General features: G+C 39.8%; 1 long non-coding RNA gene across 1 annotated transcript; it reads right to left on the minus strand.

Annotated features, from left to right (window-relative positions):
* Window positions 1-292: 292 nt before the first annotated feature.
* LOC117829304 lies at window positions 293-7,547 on the minus strand. Its single transcript, XR_004634609.1, has 3 exons — window positions 7,364-7,547; window positions 6,812-6,897; window positions 293-517 (listed from the first exon to the last, which is right to left on the minus strand). It is a non-coding gene; the product is annotated as an uncharacterized LOC117829304 (long non-coding RNA).
* Window positions 7,548-19,960: the final 12,413 nt, after the last annotated feature.

Below are 19,960 nucleotides of genomic sequence, written 5' to 3' on the forward strand. Positions count from 1 at the left end.
TATGTCCCATTGTATCACAAATCTTGCATGACACCAACTACCCAGCAGAGACAAATTGTGAACTTCTCTGAGATGCTTACAAAAAGAAATACATTTTGCAATGAAGTGCGATGTTCGTTTTGTGGAATGTTGTGTTTTGCCCTTAAGGGCCACCGTACATAACACTGTTCTCTGTATTTTCTTTACAGCAATCAGGGAAAACTAGTTTAATCTGTTTTCATCTTGTGTTTGTGTCTGCACAAATAATTTGTTGACATCATGTGTGTGTGAGTGTATGTGAAAGACCCGATTTATTACAGACAGTATGTGGTTGCCTGTGATCTCCTTCCCTTTGGAAAGTCAGCAGAATGGGTCCATCAGTCAAAGACAGTCTGCCATGGAATAGCTTTCCTCTCCCAGCCTCCAGTCCAGCCCACCAGGCGAATCACAGCCAAGACACTGCTGCTGAGTCAGCCTCCGCCTCCTCCTCTTTGCACCGGCCCATCAGGCATCTCTGATGACTCTGACAACCTGGAGCCTACATATAGAAGCTGAGTGAAAAATTGTCCTTTTTAATTCTGGCTACAAGAAGAAACTGAAATAGCAGAGAGGGTTTTAATTTGGTGCTTTGCTCTGCTATTTGCGGACATTTGTGTTACACTTACTTTTTTTACTCAATGACCAATTCCACTGCTGCTTCCAAGCTTGCAACCAACGCACTTAAAAGGCATTTGAGTTAATCTTCTTATCTTTTTCCAGCATGATGAAGATATGTGTGGCTATTTGAGGCTTACCAGATCATTTTTACTGATAAAAATGCAGAAGTGACTCTTAATAGTAAGACACATATAGACCTAAACCTGCATAGTTGATCTGTCAGTCTGAACAAGCAGGAACAACAACTTTACATACAACATAAGAGCCATTTTCAAATTTTGAGTGTTTTTATATGTTTATATATGCATGCTTCAGACTGTCGGAACATGGGTCCAAGATATAGACCAGTGTTTTTCAACCGTTTTCGAGCCAAGACACATTTCTTATATTAAAAAAATCCGGAGTCACACCACCAACCAAAAGTGTTACAAAATGACACATTTAGTCTCTCAATTTATGAATCTGTTTATCTGAGGGAGGATCTTTGGCTACTTCTTTAACTGTGTCAGGGCGAAGAATCTTCTTTACACTGGCTTTTGCAGGTAGTATTAATGTCTGTGCCCCAGTGTGTGGATTTTTTGATTTGGCTACAAGTTTAGCTACTAAGTAGCTAGCTTTGAGAGCTCTCGCAGACATAATTGTAGTTTTTCTCATACAAGTTGCCTTTTCCACCACACATATTACACTCTTTATCCAGGTTACAATTTATCCAGGACCCTGTTTGGAGTTTTCCTTTTTGAATATTTATCCATTGCTGTTGTATGCCTACGTCTTGTCACATCCACATCTCACGCGCATCATTAATTCTATTGTCTTAAATTAACAAGGTCATTAGTGTGCTTTATTGCCACACAGTGGGCGGGTAGCGCAGGTCAGTACATGGACGAGTACTGAACTACTCCGCCAGTCACTACACTGCAGGCACAGACGCATTACATGGCAAATTATTTGAATAATATTTTTTGGGACTAATTAAGTGAAATTGGAAAATGTCCCGCGGCACACCTGATGATCTGTCACGGCACACTAGTGTTCCACGGCACAGTGGTTGAAAATCGCTGATGTAGAAAATACATCATGCATTTTGGCACTTTGACCTTTTGCACGTGATGTCACAATGTCAGGCCGCCCTGACCAGCAGAAGGGACACGATGCTTACTGGATGCAGGTGCTAAATGAACACTCTTGTCCACAAATTCTGCGAGGTAAACTGTAATGTACGTATTAAACCATGATCACCTCCGGTTGTGCAGTTGGGTGTAAGAAAAGGTTGATATAGCCTTCTTTTGTATGCTGAAAAAACTGGGAAGAAGGTAGAAGTGGATCACAGCCATACAATAGAGAAAAACGGCAGCCATTATTATTGCCCTACTGGTTCCTACGCTAACCAGTTACTGTGATCCAGCAGTTGTTGTGTTTACTGTTACAAATACCTAACCGTATTAACAGTATTTCAGTTCCCATCTCATATCATACAGCAGCATGTCTGCATAGGAACCAGTAGGGCCATATAAGTAGGACGATGGCACCAGTTTTCCCAAGTTTCTGTTTTTGAGCGCCCTCCAGATGACGCATCATTTGACAGAGTCACTGATATTTGTGGGCTAAATCTATTATGTTACCTTCTGTTTCTTATCTAGTAATCGACTAAAATGCATTGCAGCCTGATGTCAACATAGCTACTTCTGCTGTGCATAAGGAAATAGATTGCCCTAAATATTTATCAATGCATGGGTTTGTGTCTACTGAACCAAAGAGAGCAAGAAGGGAGTCTGGAGTAATGTTAAGTCACTTGTAGTAAGAGTAAGATTTAACTTCAAGATTGGCAAATGGGCGGATTCAATTCAAAGGCCCTTTTCTGGTCTAGAATCACTTTACATTACATGTCAGCATCCGTGCTGACCAAGCAGTAACCTCCGGTCTAAAAATATGATTCCAAGGTGGAAGTGCTAAAAGCTGCAGTTTATCGAGAATCCACTTGAGGCTGGCTCTGGAAGTATCGGAAGTCACATACACAAGAATGGGAAAAAGACGATCTGTACTGCAGAAATAAACATGTTTACAGCCTGGTACAAAAGATGAGTGTAGTCTGGATAGCTCATTTCCGGATGTGCTCTCACTGTGAGGGGGGTGAATTTTTTTCTAACGGGGCAATTTCGAAGATTTTGAGATGACGAGTCTTCCAGTGAGAGGCACAGCTGACTGCGGGAACACTAGCTGTTGGCTAGGAGGTTCAAAGTCCGCCTCTTTACGTCACACTGGCTCCACAACAACAATATGGCTGCTGCCGACGATTGGCCTCAAACAGCTCTCAGGAACAGATGGGTGACGTTACCGATACTACGTCCATATTTTATACAGTCTATGGTGCTGACACACAATCCTCTTGTGATGTCTAGCCTGGTCAAATCTAATCATATCACACACATTTACATGCCCATGGTGATGCCTTTGGTAGCACTTTAGAGTTCAGTATCTTGCCACAGCACAGTTTGGCATCTGGAAAATGGAAGCTGCTGATTTTCCAATTTGGAGAGAACCTGCTCCACCTTTGAGCCTCTGGACTGTTTTAGAATAATAAGGAGTCAAAGTTACAAAGGGACATACAATAAGTGCAAAAATACTGTATTATGTAAATAGTACACACGTGGAGCTTGAGTTTACCTTGATGATAAATCAAAAACAAAATAGAAAAGCAATTATTTTGTTGTATGGGTTTTGAACAATGTGTTCACTTTTATTTGTCCAGGTTTGATCAACTTTGACACACATACGTAAAAAAAAATACACCTTTGTGTTATGGATCCAAGAAGGTTCTTTCTGCTTCTCTTTCCTTGTTGATAATCAGGCGAGAAATGCTCACTTACTCATCCATGTAATGAGGATGGGGGACGGAAGGCTTAGTACTCCACATGCCTGTTTCCTCACGCCTGCCTATCTGCCTGTGACTTATTGATTTTATAGAGCATGGCCATGACTTGATTGACTGATTGTTATCCTCATCTGCTCCTCACTCCTGGCCGAGGCCTGGTCGCACTCAAATGAGATTTCACAGGCCGTTTTTTTTGTGTGCCTCATTCCATCACTGCTCACACTATGCTCCAACGTCATTCCCTTAAAGTCCTCTATGCTGTTTCAACATGTAGATCTCCTCCCTTTGTGTGATTAAGCATACCCAATCATGCCTCTAATGAGAATAAACAGGCAAACACTTCATCTTAATTATAGATTAATTTCAGCTTTTTTTTTTCAGAGGTTAGCCTGTAGTTCAAAATTGAATTTGACATATGTACAGTGTCTCAGAGGGGTTGTCAAAGTGAAGAACCACATGATTATGATTAGCAATTAGAGCACAAGGTTAATGAAAACACGCTAAAGTTCCTGATAAAGGGGGAAAGTAAAAGGGAAAATAATGAACATTAAAGTATGCTAACTCAGTGAGTGGTACCTGACTTAAACTGATTAGACTACATGGTCTAAGGATTGTGGATGTGTGGGCACTGTAGGTGTGTGAGTTTGTGTCTGCGTGTGTCTTTGATACTTTAGCCTAATACAGTGTTAAATGTTGATTTTTCTCCTTCATCTTGACCTCTTTGTCACTGAATTGAAGTATAACCCTTTAGCATTGTGACAGAGAATATGCACTAGATTGTACTTAAAATGTGCAGATAAAATACTGTGCAACATACCATTGATGTCTGTTTGTTATGCATTGATGCCATTGTGGCCTCATCTGTCTGTATGCCTGTCTGTCTGTTCATCTATTGCCTTGTCTCTATCATCTCTTGTTCTCCCTAATTCTGCCTATCACTTACTTCCTGTCCCATTAAAGTGACTAAGCATAGACCTTTCTGGAGTCCCTCAGCTCCCTTGACTCGTATGTTCCTCCTGATCATTGCTGTAGACAGCCTGCTCCTGTTGACGTGCCAGACTCCAGTGGCTACAACTACTACTATCCGTCTCACCACTATCATCTCTCTTTCTCCTCATCTCCTCAATCCCTCTTTCCAACCCCAACTTGGTCAAGGCAGATATGTGTCTAAAATGAGTCTGGTTCTGCTCGAGGTTTCTGCCTGTTGAAGGAAGTTTGTCCTTGCCGCTGTAACTTGCTAAATACTGCAAAGTGCTCTGCTCATGGTGGATTAAGATGAGATCAGACTGAGTCCTGTCTGTAAAATGGGATTATATCTTATCCTGTCTTGATGTTGGGTCTTTGTCAATATTATAACATAGAGTACGGTCTAGACCTGTTATGTTTATAGAAGCGTCTTGAGATAACATTGTTTTGCCGTTTCCACTAACCCTGATCTTAGTTCTGGGAGCGCAAACCAAATGTGATTCAGCATTTCTAGCAGTCAGCAAAAAAAACACCCTCACATCAATTCATTTTTGTCTCAGCACTCTTGGTTGAAAACAGTTCAGCTTTTGGAACACTATTGTTCTCCTCAAAGTCACTCTTGGTCACGACCAATCAGAATTGCGAATGGGTGGGACTTATTTTTCCTTTTTTTTTAAGTTATGTTTTATGTGATGTTTGCATAGGTAGGGGCCGTGAGTTGAATCTGCAACCACTTTGATGAGTACTAGGCCACTAGGCCAAATTTAGGCCAATGGTGCCCCAAAAGTGGGCGGGACTTCTGATGTCAGCTTTGTCAACAGCAATGCCGGAAGGTTCATACAGAGGAGAAAGTCGCAGCGCTCATTTTTTTCGAGGCACAATTTCCAAGTCTAGAGCTGCTACTAATGCAATGACACAATTTCTACCAATTGTTTTTCTTGTTTTCTTGTTAAAAAGGCCATTGAATGAAAGCAATATGAAGCATGCAGAGTTTTTCCTAAGTTACTACTTAGGAAAGTGCTGCAGGACAACTTTCATAACAAAGCAACAGTAAACACTGGTAAGAAGGGCTCTGAAATCCAAGTTGTGGACACAGCCCCTGAATCTGGTTCTGCTCGAGGTTTCTGCCTGTTAAAAGAAAGATTTCCCTTGCAACCATCTTTATGTCCCCATGGTGGATAAAGTAAGGGTCAACAACTGCTCCTATAAAGTGCTCAGAGATCATTTTTGTTATAGTGTAAAAATTTAAGCCCATTAAATGAAACAATGAGTAGCCAAATGTTGTGTTACTACCCCGAGATAATCATCACATTTAATAGCTACTGACTATGAGCCTGCTTGGCTTTGGTAGGAAGTCGTAGGACAAATGAACAAAGGGATTTCATCTGTATCTTGAATGAGCCACAAAAGTTAAACCTGGACAGATCCCTCTATGGTCCCATCTGTATTAAAATAAGAATTATCTGCCATCATCAAATCATCTTTTACAGAATAAATCACAACAACCTCAAGTGCAAAAAATTGAAAATATTAGAATATTTTTTTTTTTTATATATATATATATTTTTATATTATATATTTTTATATATATATTTTTTTTATATTATATATTTTTATATATATATATTTTTATATAGACTATAGTCTCAATTTTCGGAAATGAAGAATAAAACTCAGTTTCAACATTTATATATGTTACTGATTGATCTGTTTTCAATTATATACAGGGTTTAAAGGATTTTGCAAATGATCAAAATCTGTTTTAATCAACATTTTATCATCTTTTTTCAATGATTTGGACCTGTGGTTATAGATTAAACTGACCTCAGTAGAATGTCTTTGGTTTATCCCAAAGTACAACAATGGAACATACAGTGCAGCTGAGTTATTTAACAGTAAAAGATATTAAGTTTCATACCACAAAGAATTTCACTCTTTAAAGTCTCTTATTATGACAGTTAAGTTTAAATGTATGTCAATACTAAATAAAATAGCTTCACAGAGTTTCAACCAGTCTTTATTAGCCGTACTTCTTCCGCCTAATAGATGTGTATGAAAGCAGCTACAGCATCAATAGACCATTTGAATTGATGACAGTGATAAACATTAATTTCCAGACTACTTGTACTACTGCAACTGCAAAATGTTTCCTCCAGCAGCTTGTCAGAAACACTCGAGTGGTGCTGTAGAGACACAAGTCTGTCTCTGTATAATTGAAATGATCTCCCCAGTGTTGATTTAATTGTCAGTGAATCATAGCCGGCTGTTCCCGACCTTGGACCTGATACATTCCTCTAAGTTTATTCAGCACATGGTCCAAATGAGAAGTATACTCACTGTGTTTTGCTCCAGGGGGGTTAATTACATGCACTCTGCAGGGCTTTTCACATACAGCTTACAGGCTGTTTGTCACTGTATGTAGACTGAGAGAGATCACAGGGTACACATGTAAATGGACTGTTCAGTGCTTTTCTGGCCTTCTGACCACTTAAAACAATTTTATCATCCGGTCACATCTTATTCACACACTGTTGTCAAAGGATGCTATGCTTTTCATAAGTATTGACTAATTCAATTCAGATGCATTCATACAACCTGTTCCAATTGGAACTTATTGCCCAAGGACACTTCAACATACGACCGCAGGAGCTGGGGTTGAACCACCAAGTTCCTTTTTTTTTTTTTTGTCAAGATGTGGGTGTATGAAAAAAAAACTCAGCATTTATTAAATGATCTTCAAATCTCTTGATATTTCTGTTAGTTCTCATTTGAGCTGACGCTGTTAGTATATATGTTTGTTGATTTTTATAGTGATTTTTCATGACAAAAAAATAAGCAAACACAATTTGCATAACACAAAATATGACAAAAAACAACAGCAATGCTTACAGAACCTGCAGGGAGGGAGGTGAAAGCATGCCAACAAAGAGGTTCCTAGTGGGGGCACCGTTGGCCTACCGTTCTAAGCGCGTGCCCCATATCCAGAGGCTATAGCCCTCTGCGCATAGGTCGCAGGTTCGATTCCAGCCTCGACTATTTACTGCATGTCCTCCCCCTCTCTCCACTCCCTACATTTCCTGCCTCTCTTCAGCTGTCCTATACATTAAAGGCAAAACCAATTTAAATAAAAATAAAAAGATGTTCTTAGTGATGAATACATGATGTAAGTTAAGTTTTGAACTTCAGTGTTTTGTTTTGTTTTTTTAAGGGTTTTTTTTGGCCTTTTTGCCTTTATTTGATAGGAAAGCTGAAGAGAGACAGGAAACGTGGGGAGTAGGGAGTGGGGGAAGGCATGCAGGAAATGGTCGACCGGCCGGGAATTGAACCGGCGACCCCCGCGATGAGGACTGTAGCCTCTGTATTTGGGGCGCTTAGACCGCTAGGCCACCAGTGCCCCAGAATACTGTCCTAAGACTGTTGGACAACAGGAGGCGTGGTCATCCTGCCGTATTAGGTAGGACGACCAAACCTTTATAAATCAGCTGACAGACATGTAACAGCAAAACCCCGTGACTCTTCTGAAGATGTGTCAAGATAAAAAGAAAAACACAATGGTCTAGTTAAAAGAACTGTCTTGCTATAGTATACAGTGTCAGACCTAATGAACCTCTTTGGACCAATGATAATAAAGAACCACCAAGTTTATAATTGAGAGATGAACGAGTATGCACAGTCGAGCCGTTAGCATGTGTCTTCCAATCAGCACATTTCCTGCCATGTTCCTGAGCTGTAAAAAATGCAACTTCCCTTTGGTGATGCTTCTCAGTCTGCTCTTCTCTTCAGTTATTGTGGTTACTCTGTCAGAGGCAGTCCGACCTGAAATCATAAATATCAAACAAGTCTGATATTTTCAGTATTTCAATTCCAGGTCAAGGGGGCTCTTACTCAGTCAGGAACAGTGAAATAGTCGTATTGAGGGGACTGTATCGTTTCTTGTCTTGATGTTGGGTCCTTATTAATAATTTAACACAGAGTATGGTCTGCACCTGCAATGTTCATGAAAGCGTCTTGAGATAGTGTTTGTTGTGATTTGGCACTATACAAATACAGATTGATAGATTAATTGATATTGACACGACACACTTGAGGATTATTTGGACAAATCATCAGTTTCGACAAGCCTCGAATCTGGTCGTTCCCCGCTGATCATTGTGGGTTGCCATTGGGTACCTGAATCAGGCATAAAATAGTACATTGTGTGGCCAACCTTCCTGAGGATGAGTTTCCCTCCTCTCTGAGACAGAAAAACCGAGTTTCCCCTTAATTTGAGACCAACAAACTTTGGTTTGCACTTCCCCTATTCCAAAACAGGCCTCTGAGTAACAGCAGAAGCTACAACTGCATGACACAACAACAATAATGAAAAACAAAATGAAAGAAATAACGGCATAAAGTGTTGCAACTTCGCAATAAGCAGCATACATAAGGGAACACACAAAGTAAACTCAAGATGGTAAGCTGTGATATTATGATGTGCTGATAGTTAGAAAAGCTTAGGGTTAAAAAAACAGTTTGAGCACAAGGAATCTCACGGTGCTGCTGATGGACAGACCTGATGCTGAGTTTTATATTTAGTTTACAGAAAACTAGCAGATAGAAATTATTTCTAATGAGTGTGTGATTCTGCAAAGCACTGTTTTTTCATAATGATCTCTTTTTTTCCTGGCACTCCAGCAGCATGGATTCAGCAACACATGGACTACGCATCACAAGGCACATTTTCTGAGCAGTGGATGGCTGTGTTTTTTCTTTCTAGAACAAAAGTTTTGCATTCATTAAATTGCTGTTGGAGCTACAGTTGGATGTCAGACTTCCTGACTTAAAACAAAATGTTGTTTTTCAAAACAATTCCAAATCAGAAATTAGATCCACATTTAAAAAGAACAAAATAAATACAACTGGGCTTATTGAAAATGTATGAAGACACACACTCAATTAAAGACCTGAGCACCGGTACATCAACTTCTCATCAGTGACACTCATTTACAATCCAGACTGAGAACATAACTTCCCCCAGTCTTGAGCTCTCTCTAATGCAGAGATGATGGGAGGGCAAGATGACTAAGTGAGTCTCTAAGTGGTCTAAATGAAGATGAGTGAGGAAGTGGCGTGATCGCAGTACTAAAGGGAGTGCTGCTGTCGTCCCTCAACATGATGGGAGGCCTCTGGAAACATTTAAGATGCAGGTGTTGTTGTTTAGTGCTGGGACCGTTCAGAGCTGCTCGCCTCGGCCAAGTCTCCTTCTAACAAAGGAGTGGAAACAAGGAAAGTTTCACAAGTGAGAATGAGACCTTGAAATGTGCTTGAATCAAGAAAAGTTGGGAATGTTTTTTTTACGTGCAGTGTTGCTTTTTTTTGTCATTAGTGAATGGAAACCCTGAAGGGTCTAATGAGAAAGGAAAGCAAGTCTAGGGACATCTTTTTGTTTGACTTGAGAACATCAAGAAAAAGTGTTTTATTAATTTACTGATCTATTAATACATACGGGAGTAGCTCAGTCCATAGTGACTTATCTTGGGAACCAAAGGGTCGCCGGTTCGAGTCCCAGTATGGACAAAGTTTGGCAAGTGGACTGGTGGCTGGAGAGGTGCTGGTTCACTTGCCTGGGCACTGCTGAGGTGCCCTTGAGCAAGGTACCGAACCCCCAGCTGCTCGGGGTGCGCTGGTTTAAGGCAGTATCCTCACTCTGACATCTCTCCCTAAGCATGTTCACTGCATGTGTGTGCATTTGTATGTATACACCAAAAAAAAAATGTATGTGTAGCATGTCCAAAAATAGCATGAGTGAAAAAATTTAATTTCCCTCCTGGGGATTAATAAAGTAGCTCTGTACATTTATTTACTTACTTATGTTAAAAAATTATTCTTAAATATGTTTCAAAGCTGAGAAAAGACATTAAAGATATTTTCTTTTGCATATTTTTCACCTGTTTAGTCAACAAGAGAAGGACATAAGTCCTAAAAAAGTGGATCCCCATTTTTCTCACTTGACTCTCAGGTCCACTATATTTCACCTATTATCTTCGAATACCCTGGGTTTGGCGAATACATTTTTTGGCCATAAATTGTTAAATGTGAAAACACAAGCCTCATCAAAGTCAACAAAGTCAAGTTTGAGGGAAATATTTGGGCTGTCTTGGTTCCTGGAGGTACAAATAATGAACATCTTTTAAAAATACACCGATCAGCCATAACATTATGACCACTGACAGCTAAGGTGAATACCACTGATTATCTTTTCACAGTGTCACCTGTCAGTGGGTGGGATATGTTGGGCAGAAAGGGAACTTTTTTGGTTCCTGAAGAAAAATGGGTGTGTGTTAAGGATGTGAGCGACTTTGGCAAGGGCCAAACTATGAAGGCTAGATGACTGGGTTAGAGCATCTCCAAAAACTGCAGCTCTTGTGGTGTGTTCCTGTTCTGCAGGGATCAGTAAATACCAAACGATTTACAAGGAAGGGAAACTGGTAAATTTCCATAAGGGTCATGGACAGCTAAGATTTACTATATGGTTGGTGTGTGTGGACCGATGTAAACAACTCAAACGGTAACTTATTGACACCGTAAGCTTATGTTAGCTTAGTAATAACACCACAGTTTTCACAACAGGGCACTTTTATCTTGGCATCCTAGTGATAAAGTGTCTTAGGTAAGTTGAGGTGAATGTTAATTTTTAATGTTAAGCCTTGACATTTGGGGCGAGAGACGGTTTTGACCATCTGCATGAATGATGACACCTTCCTTTACTTTGAAGAAAACTCTCCTCTCATGGACAAACTAGAAAAGCTCATCAAGTAATTTACCATAAACTGCTAATGGTGTGCTAAAGCTAAAAAATAATGCTTTTCAAAACTTAAACAGTAAGTAGTTATTTTATTGTTAACGTAAAATGTATAAGTGTACTGAGAGGTGTCACTACAATAAAAAAAAAAATCCCAGATAACTATTCCCAACTCTGTATTTCCAAAAGAGTGGTAACCTTGCTAGTGAAAAATGAAGCCGATACGTAAGTGCAAATTCTGCAGTTCCTCAAGTGTCCACTTGAGGCTAGCTGAAAAGCCAAGGAACCCCCAATAAGGTGGAGTGTTCACTGCCATCGTTTTTGCGCTGGTAGCATCTGTTTTTTATTCATGTGATTCAGCGTCTCCAGCTGTTATAAACTGTTAAACTTTTGGAACACCGCCGCACTCATCAATGTCAACCCTTCATCACCGACCAATCAGAATCAAGAAGGGACGGGACTTCTGAGATCAACTTTGTCAACTACAATGGCGGAGGTCCGTACGGAGGAGAAAGGATATCGCTCTCATTTTTTCGATGTACAATTTCTGAGTTTTCAGCTGCTGCTAATGCTATGACACAATTTCAGAAATTAGTTTTTACAGTTTCTTGTTGAAATGCTATTGAATGAAAGCAAGTATGAAGCACACAGAGCATTTTAAAACATCCCAGCAGTAAATAAATGTTTTTTGGGTGTCTAGCTCATTTATAATAATAATAATAATAATAATAATAATAATAATACATGTACTGGAGTTGTAACTGTATGGGAGAATGCTAGCAGCCCGCCCCAACTCCACCTTTTTGCCTTTAGTTAGATTGACTTATGCATTTATGAATATGCCACCCGCCATTGTTGTGCTTCAAAACTTATGTTAAGAAACCAAAGAAGTGACATCTGAGATTACATCCTTGCTTAAGACAGTCTATGGTTCAAAGCATAGACTGTATAAAATATGCACGTAGGATCCGTGAAGTCACCCATCTGTTTCTGAAGCGCTGTTTTGAGGCCAATCGTCGGCGGCAGCCATATTGCTGCTGTCGAGCGAGTTTGACGTAAAAAGGCGGGCTTTGAGCCTCCTAGCCAACAGCTACAGTGTTCCCAGTCAGCTGTGCCTCTCATTGGAAGACTTGTGATCTCAATATCTTTGAAATTGCAGCGTTAGAAAAAAAACCATCCCCCCGTACAGTGTGAGCCGATCGAGAAATGAGCTCATCTTTTGTACCAGGCTGTAAACATGTTTATTTCTGCTGAAAATATCATCTTTTTCCCATTCATGTGTATGTGACTTCCGGTACTTCCAGAGTCAGCCTCAAGCTGATCCTCGATGAACTGCAGTTTTTAGCACTTCCACATATTTTTAGACCGGAGGTTGACGCTTGGTTCAAAGCCAATGTTACGGCAATGGAAGATAATATTCTCAGGCCATATTGGTGCGTCCCAGGACCGATGTAGCATTTTCTCTATGTGTACTGTCATAAAGAGAACATTTGTTTGGCGAGAAACTTCAAACCTTGCATGGCGCAATTTAACTTTTCCCTTTTGGTTCTATACAGTGTCTGATAGAAAGAGTTCAGTTAATACAACAAGTGTGGCACTTAGCTCTCCCTATTTTACAAATCAGAAATGTTTAATGAGGCATCTTTTCTGAGCTGCAGCGAACACAAGAGGACAACAAGAAGAGCACTGAACAAAGTTGGCCTGCCTTTCTTAATGAAATGTTTTTCACTTTCATCACGCAGATTTATTTTTATGCCATAGACAGCAGCGCTCTCAAACAAAGGATTCATGAGGTGTGCTGTAGGCGTAGCTGGTGGGTGTATATGTATTTAAATGGCTCTCACTTCCCCCCACTGTTTACACAGATCATCTCATTCCACATCAGTGTTCATGCCTCACACAATAGTGAGCAGGATGCCGGTGTCTGTCTCTCCTCTGTACTTTGAAGGTTGCTTACACCTACGCACCTCCTAAACTTAATATCCCTTATAAACAAACTTAATTAGTGGGAAGTAATGTTGTCAGGGCTTAACTGCGAGCTGTGTTGAGGGGTGGGGGTGGGGCTGCCAGTGAGCAAACAGCTGCCGATAATCACCTCACATTTTCAGACCAGTTAGATGAGGTTATTTTCAGTGTCACCATGGTGGCCAGTTGCACGTGGATGATACGGTATGTGACAAAAATGACGGTTGGATGGCGAGCGGGGACTGTGCCAATCCCATAACAGCAACAGCAAATTGTTTCTATTTTAACTTCAGAACAGAAATGCCATTAAAAGTAACAAAGAAACTTCAGTACGGCATGTTCTTTGTCGTTTTTAAATGGGAAAGTATGAAAGGTGAAGAGAAAAAGGGTTAAAAAACACAATTATGTTCTTGGGTGTGCGCACGTGACCAGGTGATCAATGACATTCATAATTAAGAGAACAACTTAAGCCTGACATGAACAGCACGTTTTTGAAACTAGACGTCAGTAGAAAGTGGACTCAGGCTGTACGACTGAATTGTGTATGACGCATGACCACAGCTTGGTTTATGTGCTCACACTGCACAGTACGACTATCAGTTATAACCTCAGTGCTCCCACACACGGAAGTTAAAAGTCACAGCTTTACAGTACAATTATCACGTTTCTGATGTGTACGGGCCACAAAGCTCAAGGTTACAGCATTAATAAACATGTTTACAGCCTGGTTCAAAAAATGGTTTAGGTCTGAGAAGCTAATTTCTCTGTCTGCACACACTGTACGGGGTGAATTTTTTATATCCTCGTATTTTTTGAAGATATTAAACTTAAAACTTTTGCCCAAATAAGGACATGGCTGACTTAATTTACAGGCGGGCACCCTGTAGCTGTTAGCTAAAAGGCTAAAGGCCCGACTCTTTACCTCACACTAGCTCAACAGAAAGTAGGTTGTGTTCAGCATTCCCAATATGGCACCCACCAATGAACAGCTTCAAAACAGTGCTTCAGAAACAGATGTTAGTGCCAAACAAATGTTAGTAAATAATTTTTTTAACAGGTCTAGATCATTCTTTGGACAACAACTAATGGTGGTACCATATAACAAACTATATTTAAACAAAACGTTAATGTGCAATATGTTAATTGATACAACTGTTCGTAGCATCAACAAAACATTGTTTGCCCAGCATGTTGATGACGGATATGACATCAAGCCAGTAAGTTGGGCACTTAAGCTTGATTTTTTGTGTATTTTTCCAACATGTAATCTAATTTTTCCAATGTATCCAACCCAACAGGAATGCAGCATAAATCTCAAAATATTGCATCATACTTTCTATATATTATTTTTATCACCCAAACATCAAATCCAAACTACATCCATTAAGTTACTGCTGCTCTGTGTGTATCTAGTACCTATAGTTGTCCATATCACCAGATGTGTTGCCATAATTCAAACGCTGCCTATCATTTTAGACAGGCACAATCAGGAGTAGAAGCCCTTAAGTAAGGGAATCCCTGCTTTCACTGTACAAGAGTGTGCAGTTGGCTGTCCTAACATTTCTGACATGGCAGAAATTCATCCAACCTGTCGGGAGCGGCTGATCAGGCCCCTCTGTGACTCAAAAATCTGGACAGAATCGATTCTTTGACATTAAGAGAACTTTAAACTGAAACCATTCCAAAAGTAAGAAATTATAACATTTTCACAGGAAAGAAATAATTATTCAGCACCTCTGTATGAATAAAGCAAATGATGCAGACATATTACAGCATTGAGTGGATCTCAAGAGGATTGTAACCAGTAATGACAATAATTATGATGTGTGAAAGAGAAGCTGTTTGCCTTTATTTCTTCAGTTTGCCTTTTTAAATGAATATTTTTACTACTTTGTGTTGCACATTTTCTGCAGTGCTGTTTTGCTCTTAAAGCCTGTTCTAAAATTGTTCAGAAATGAAGTGTCTTTTAATTGAAAAAAAAAACAATTTGTATTATTACTAGGTTCAGTCATTAAGCTAAAACTACACAAGTTGTGATTAAGTGAAGTAGTTATATGAAAATGTAACAAACAAAAGTTGGGGAGTTGTTTTGATAAGATTATATTAGATAACTTAACTTCCTCTGCTGTACTGTGGTGTGCTGGGGTGGAAACAGCAAGTCACGAGGGATCCAGCTCAACTGGACATACTGTTGAGGAGGACGTGCTCTGTGGTGGGCATGGAGCTGGTGGCGGTGGCGTGTGTGTGGTGTGTCCAGTAACAGACTGTTGTCCTAGTCTAAATCCACGGACAGACCGGGGGAACTCCTTTGTACCTCCTGGCCGTACGACAGTTAAACACATCTCAGTTACAGCAGGGGGGGAACACACAGACCGACGAGTGATCAGGGAGGGTAATGAGGACTTGAGCATTTCAATTGCACACCTATTTCAGATCCAGGTTAAGTTTATGGACTCTCAGTTTTGACTTACTTTACATTGTGTGTTCAGAACTGCATTTAAAGTTTGCACAGTCTGCTTATCTGCACTATCGCTGTACACTGATGTACCTTTAAAGAGAAATTCTGCTGTGCAGCTTCATAACATAGGTCTCTTTTGCAATTTCAAGACTTTTTGTGAGTCTAATTTAAACGTTTGAATGGACTTTATTTTCCTTTTTTCTCCACAGGTTTAATTTATACTTTTGTAGGTTGAATACACATTTTTTTTGTATGCAGTCTGTATTGATTATTGTAACTCCCTTTTTACTGGTTTGACAAAAAAGTCTCTGACAAAACTGCAACCCATGCAAAACACTGCTGCTAGAGTTTTAACACAGAAAACAGATACTGTAACTCCACTTCTTAAAACTCTGTGCTAGCTACCTGCTTCTTTTAGAATTGATTTTAAAGTTCTTTTATTGTTTTTTTTCCACTGAGATCACTGAGGTCCTTGAATTCTTCCCTATCAAATGTTCCTCATGTGTCCCTCACAAGTTGCCGGCCAGAGAGCTTTCTTTTTGTGTGTTATTCTATCTTTTTTTTTTTTTTTTTGGTCATGCCTTTATTTTATTTTTCTGATATTTATCAGATATTTTTTTGTGCTGATTTTATTTAAATTTTTAAGTATTTCATATTAATTCCCTCTACCTTGCTTTAGCCTTTTACAATTTTACCTCTTGCTGTTGTTTTCTGTCCTCCCATTAAACAATGATTTTAAGGAGCAACATAGGGAATTTAAATATGGAATTCATATTTCAAAATCAAATTGAGACCACGTTTCAAAGTAGATTTTTTTAATAGTGCATAGTTATATTTCACTTCATTTCTGGCGCATTTAATCAGTAGTTTGTGTCAGTATCCTCAGGCTTGTCTGTATCTTCTCTCATCTGTCAGTAGGTTGTCAGAAACATGACAGGGCTGGACAATAGAGGAGAGAGACACCACAGTCCATCCTGCAGCATCAGATGTGATGAGTATCAGCAGGAGCAGGTTCAGCCGGTGAAAACCTCCCCTCAGTCTCAACTTTGAAAGGAGGGAGAACAGTCCACATCAGCTTCACTTCTCTCTGTCCACCAAAGGCACATAGTGAAAACTGTCTCTCTCTCTCTCACACACACTCACCATCCACACACAAAAGAAGGAGTGGGTTATGACCGTTATTCCAGTCTTTGTAATAAACAGGAGTGAGGAAGGGAGCTTAGCAAAGGAGTCAGCAAGGCCAGAGAAAGGACACTCACAGACATCTTAATAAAGCTTTCAGCTTCTCTCCCCACCGTCCCCCTCCCTTTGTCCTCCTCCCCCTCTCTCTCTCCACCCTGCCATCACCCCACACACAGCCCTCCCCCCCTCTCTTTCTCTATGCGTCTTTGTCATTCTCCATCTCTCCTCTCAGTATTCAGCTGCCTTTGATTTAGATCTTTGCCTCTCTGTCTCTTCACTTCCACTTCTGTCCTTCACCATCAGACCCTCCTTCCCCCCTCTTCAAGCTCAGAGCTGTTTTTTCTTTTTTTCCATCTGATATCCTCTTCACACTCTCCTGCATCTTATCCGTGTGCTTTGTGGCCTTGCAACAATATTATTGCACATTTTGTAATAATGACAATGTGATTGCAGATTGCCAGATTTGATGGTATCTCGTCAGCAGCTACATTTAGGAAGATGTGTGCAAGAAGTGCATCTGCTGTTACAGAGAAAGCTTGTAACTTTACAAAAGTTTAGTGTTGTGGATTGTATTACAGTTTTTCTCGATTGTTTGCACACATTTTCCGAAAGCATGCCTCATACTCTCAGAACTCTACACACAAATCAAGAAAGGGGGGGGCAGATATGGGCTGGTAAGACAATTTAAGAGGAACAGCTAAAAGAGAAACTACTAAAAGCAATTACAACAATAAAACAATTCAAATCAATAAAACAATAAAACGATGAGTAAATAAAAATAGATTAAAAATAAATGTAGCATCTTGGATAAAACAATATTGGCTCGGCTCATCACAAAAAGCCGGCTCTTTCTGCGCCCAAGTGGTTCCTCAGATTATTTCTTGTTTAATTTAAATTAATGTTTCAAGGTTAGATAAGATAAGATAAGATACTCCTTTATTCGTCCCAAAATGGGGAAATTCAAGGAGTTACAGCAGCAAACAAAAAGAAGAATTTCAACAAGAATATATATAGGAAAGAAATGTTCATCAAAGACGACAGCTTGGCCATAATTCTCCTGTCAGCCACCACCTCCACAGGGTCCAGGACTGAGCTGGCCTTCTTCCCCAGTTAGTTCAGTCTTGCTCTCCTGTATCCTGTCCGCCCACAGCAGGTGAAATCCTTCCAATGTGGCGTTCGTGTCCGGTTAGAACTCTGTTAGCATGATGCTACTCTAGTGCTTGGTTAGCTTGACCACCTTATCATAGATAGATCTTCAATTCCCCATAACGGAGGGTGGAAGGACAGGTCGATGTCGTCTTTTTAAGCTTGCACCTCAATACCAGCACGTCTTGCCTCCTTCTCCTCAGCTCGAAGGGAACATCGGGCCTAGCATTGTTTAGCATCAACATGCTACGGGCTGCTAACAGCTGATCTCGTATGTTAACAGTGTTACCATGAATACACGCAGGATCTCCGGACACAGACAGGAACAAAAATAGCAAGAACACCAATACAAACGTAGCCAGTTTGGTTTCGATGGCCAACAAATGAGTCATTAAAAGCCATGACAGGCTCCAAATACAAAGATAAGTAAACAGATATGAAAAAAAGTTGAAAAAAGAACAACGAAGAGAGAGCTGCTGCAACAAGCATATACAATATATATGATTTAAAATTATATGTAAAATGAGTTACTAACATAAAAAACATACATTATATCAAATGTGTATTATTTATAAGGCTTTATTTATATACTCAACAAGGAGCAGAGTTCTAAAAAAAGATAATTATAAAGTACAAAAACAAGACCCATCTCACTTAGACAAAAAGGTCCAATCTCTGATTGTATGTATATTATTTATAAACTTTTAAACACCTTCATTAACAGCAGGTTTCCTTCACTGTCTTTATTCTTCCAATTGCACTGATGGATAAACAGTTCTAATGTCCATGACCTGGATGACTGAGAACCTTCACAGACACTTCTAATGTACCTTTGCAGGTTTTTTTGTGGACCCTGATTGATGACATTTCACCTTGCACAGTTAAAAGCAGTAGTATTGAATCAGTGGTTACAGTGTTGAGTATCATTTAGCAGATTTTCCATTTTAATTTTGAAGCTCCTGAGAGAATTACAGTTCTTAATGTTATATCGTAAAGTGTTCCACTGAGTTGTGGCTTTCACAAAAAAAAACTGACTGCTCAAAGGCAGTCCAATGAAAGATACAAAGCAATCTCTAAATAACGATTTTCTCATGGATTTATTGGAGTCCACTGAGCGCTAGTTGACAAATTGAATTTTTATACACAAGACACAAATTTCAAAATGTTCTAAAATTCTTGAAGCTCTAAAGATGTTGTTTTTCCAGTATCCTACAGTGATGGTATTGCATGGATTTTTTGTCCAGTGTTCTTAAGGTTTGTTTACAGAGAATCAAGTGGATTAATGACCTTTTCCCCAGCTGGACTCCAGCAAGTGATTCACATATGTGAAAGGATCACAGCATGCATCAAAGTCTTGGCTGCATATAGTTTCAGTAGATGCTACAATGCTAAATTAACACAACATATCCATGATCTAACTAATAGTGTTTGTTTTGCATAACTTTGACACACAGCAGACTGTTGATGATAATGTTCACTCTTAACGTTCCAGCTTGAACAGTCTGAGATCTAGTTCTCAAGACAAAAGTTTGGAATTGGAGAGACTTTGATATCAAAGTGGTGTTTTGAAAAATGTTAAAAAGCTTTGCTAAATCAAGCAAAGCGTTAGTTCAGGCAGGCCAAAAAGCCAAGCTCGGCCCACAGTACATCAGCTGTTCTTAACTCCAGCCTCTATCAGCTGACAGCTGATTACACCTACACATCCAGCTGACAAAAAGCAAAATGGCGATCTATTTAAACTTCTTCAGCCTGCCTACTCTTACTGCAAACTTGCTGCAATCTACTTTGCAACACACCTCCACCCCAGCACCTCCTTATATGCTGTGTCTGATGTTACCAGCGTCAATATGTATTGTCACTGATGCTCACTATGTTCTGTACCCCAGAGGGTCTGTGTTGCTGCTGCTCCCCCTGCCTTGGCTTTTGATTTATGCACATGAGAGAGATGGGAGGT

Source organism: Notolabrus celidotus, chromosome 17, assembly GCF_009762535.1.
Source record: "Notolabrus celidotus isolate fNotCel1 chromosome 17, fNotCel1.pri, whole genome shotgun sequence".
Taxonomy (NCBI): domain Eukaryota; kingdom Metazoa; phylum Chordata; class Actinopteri; order Labriformes; family Labridae; genus Notolabrus; species Notolabrus celidotus.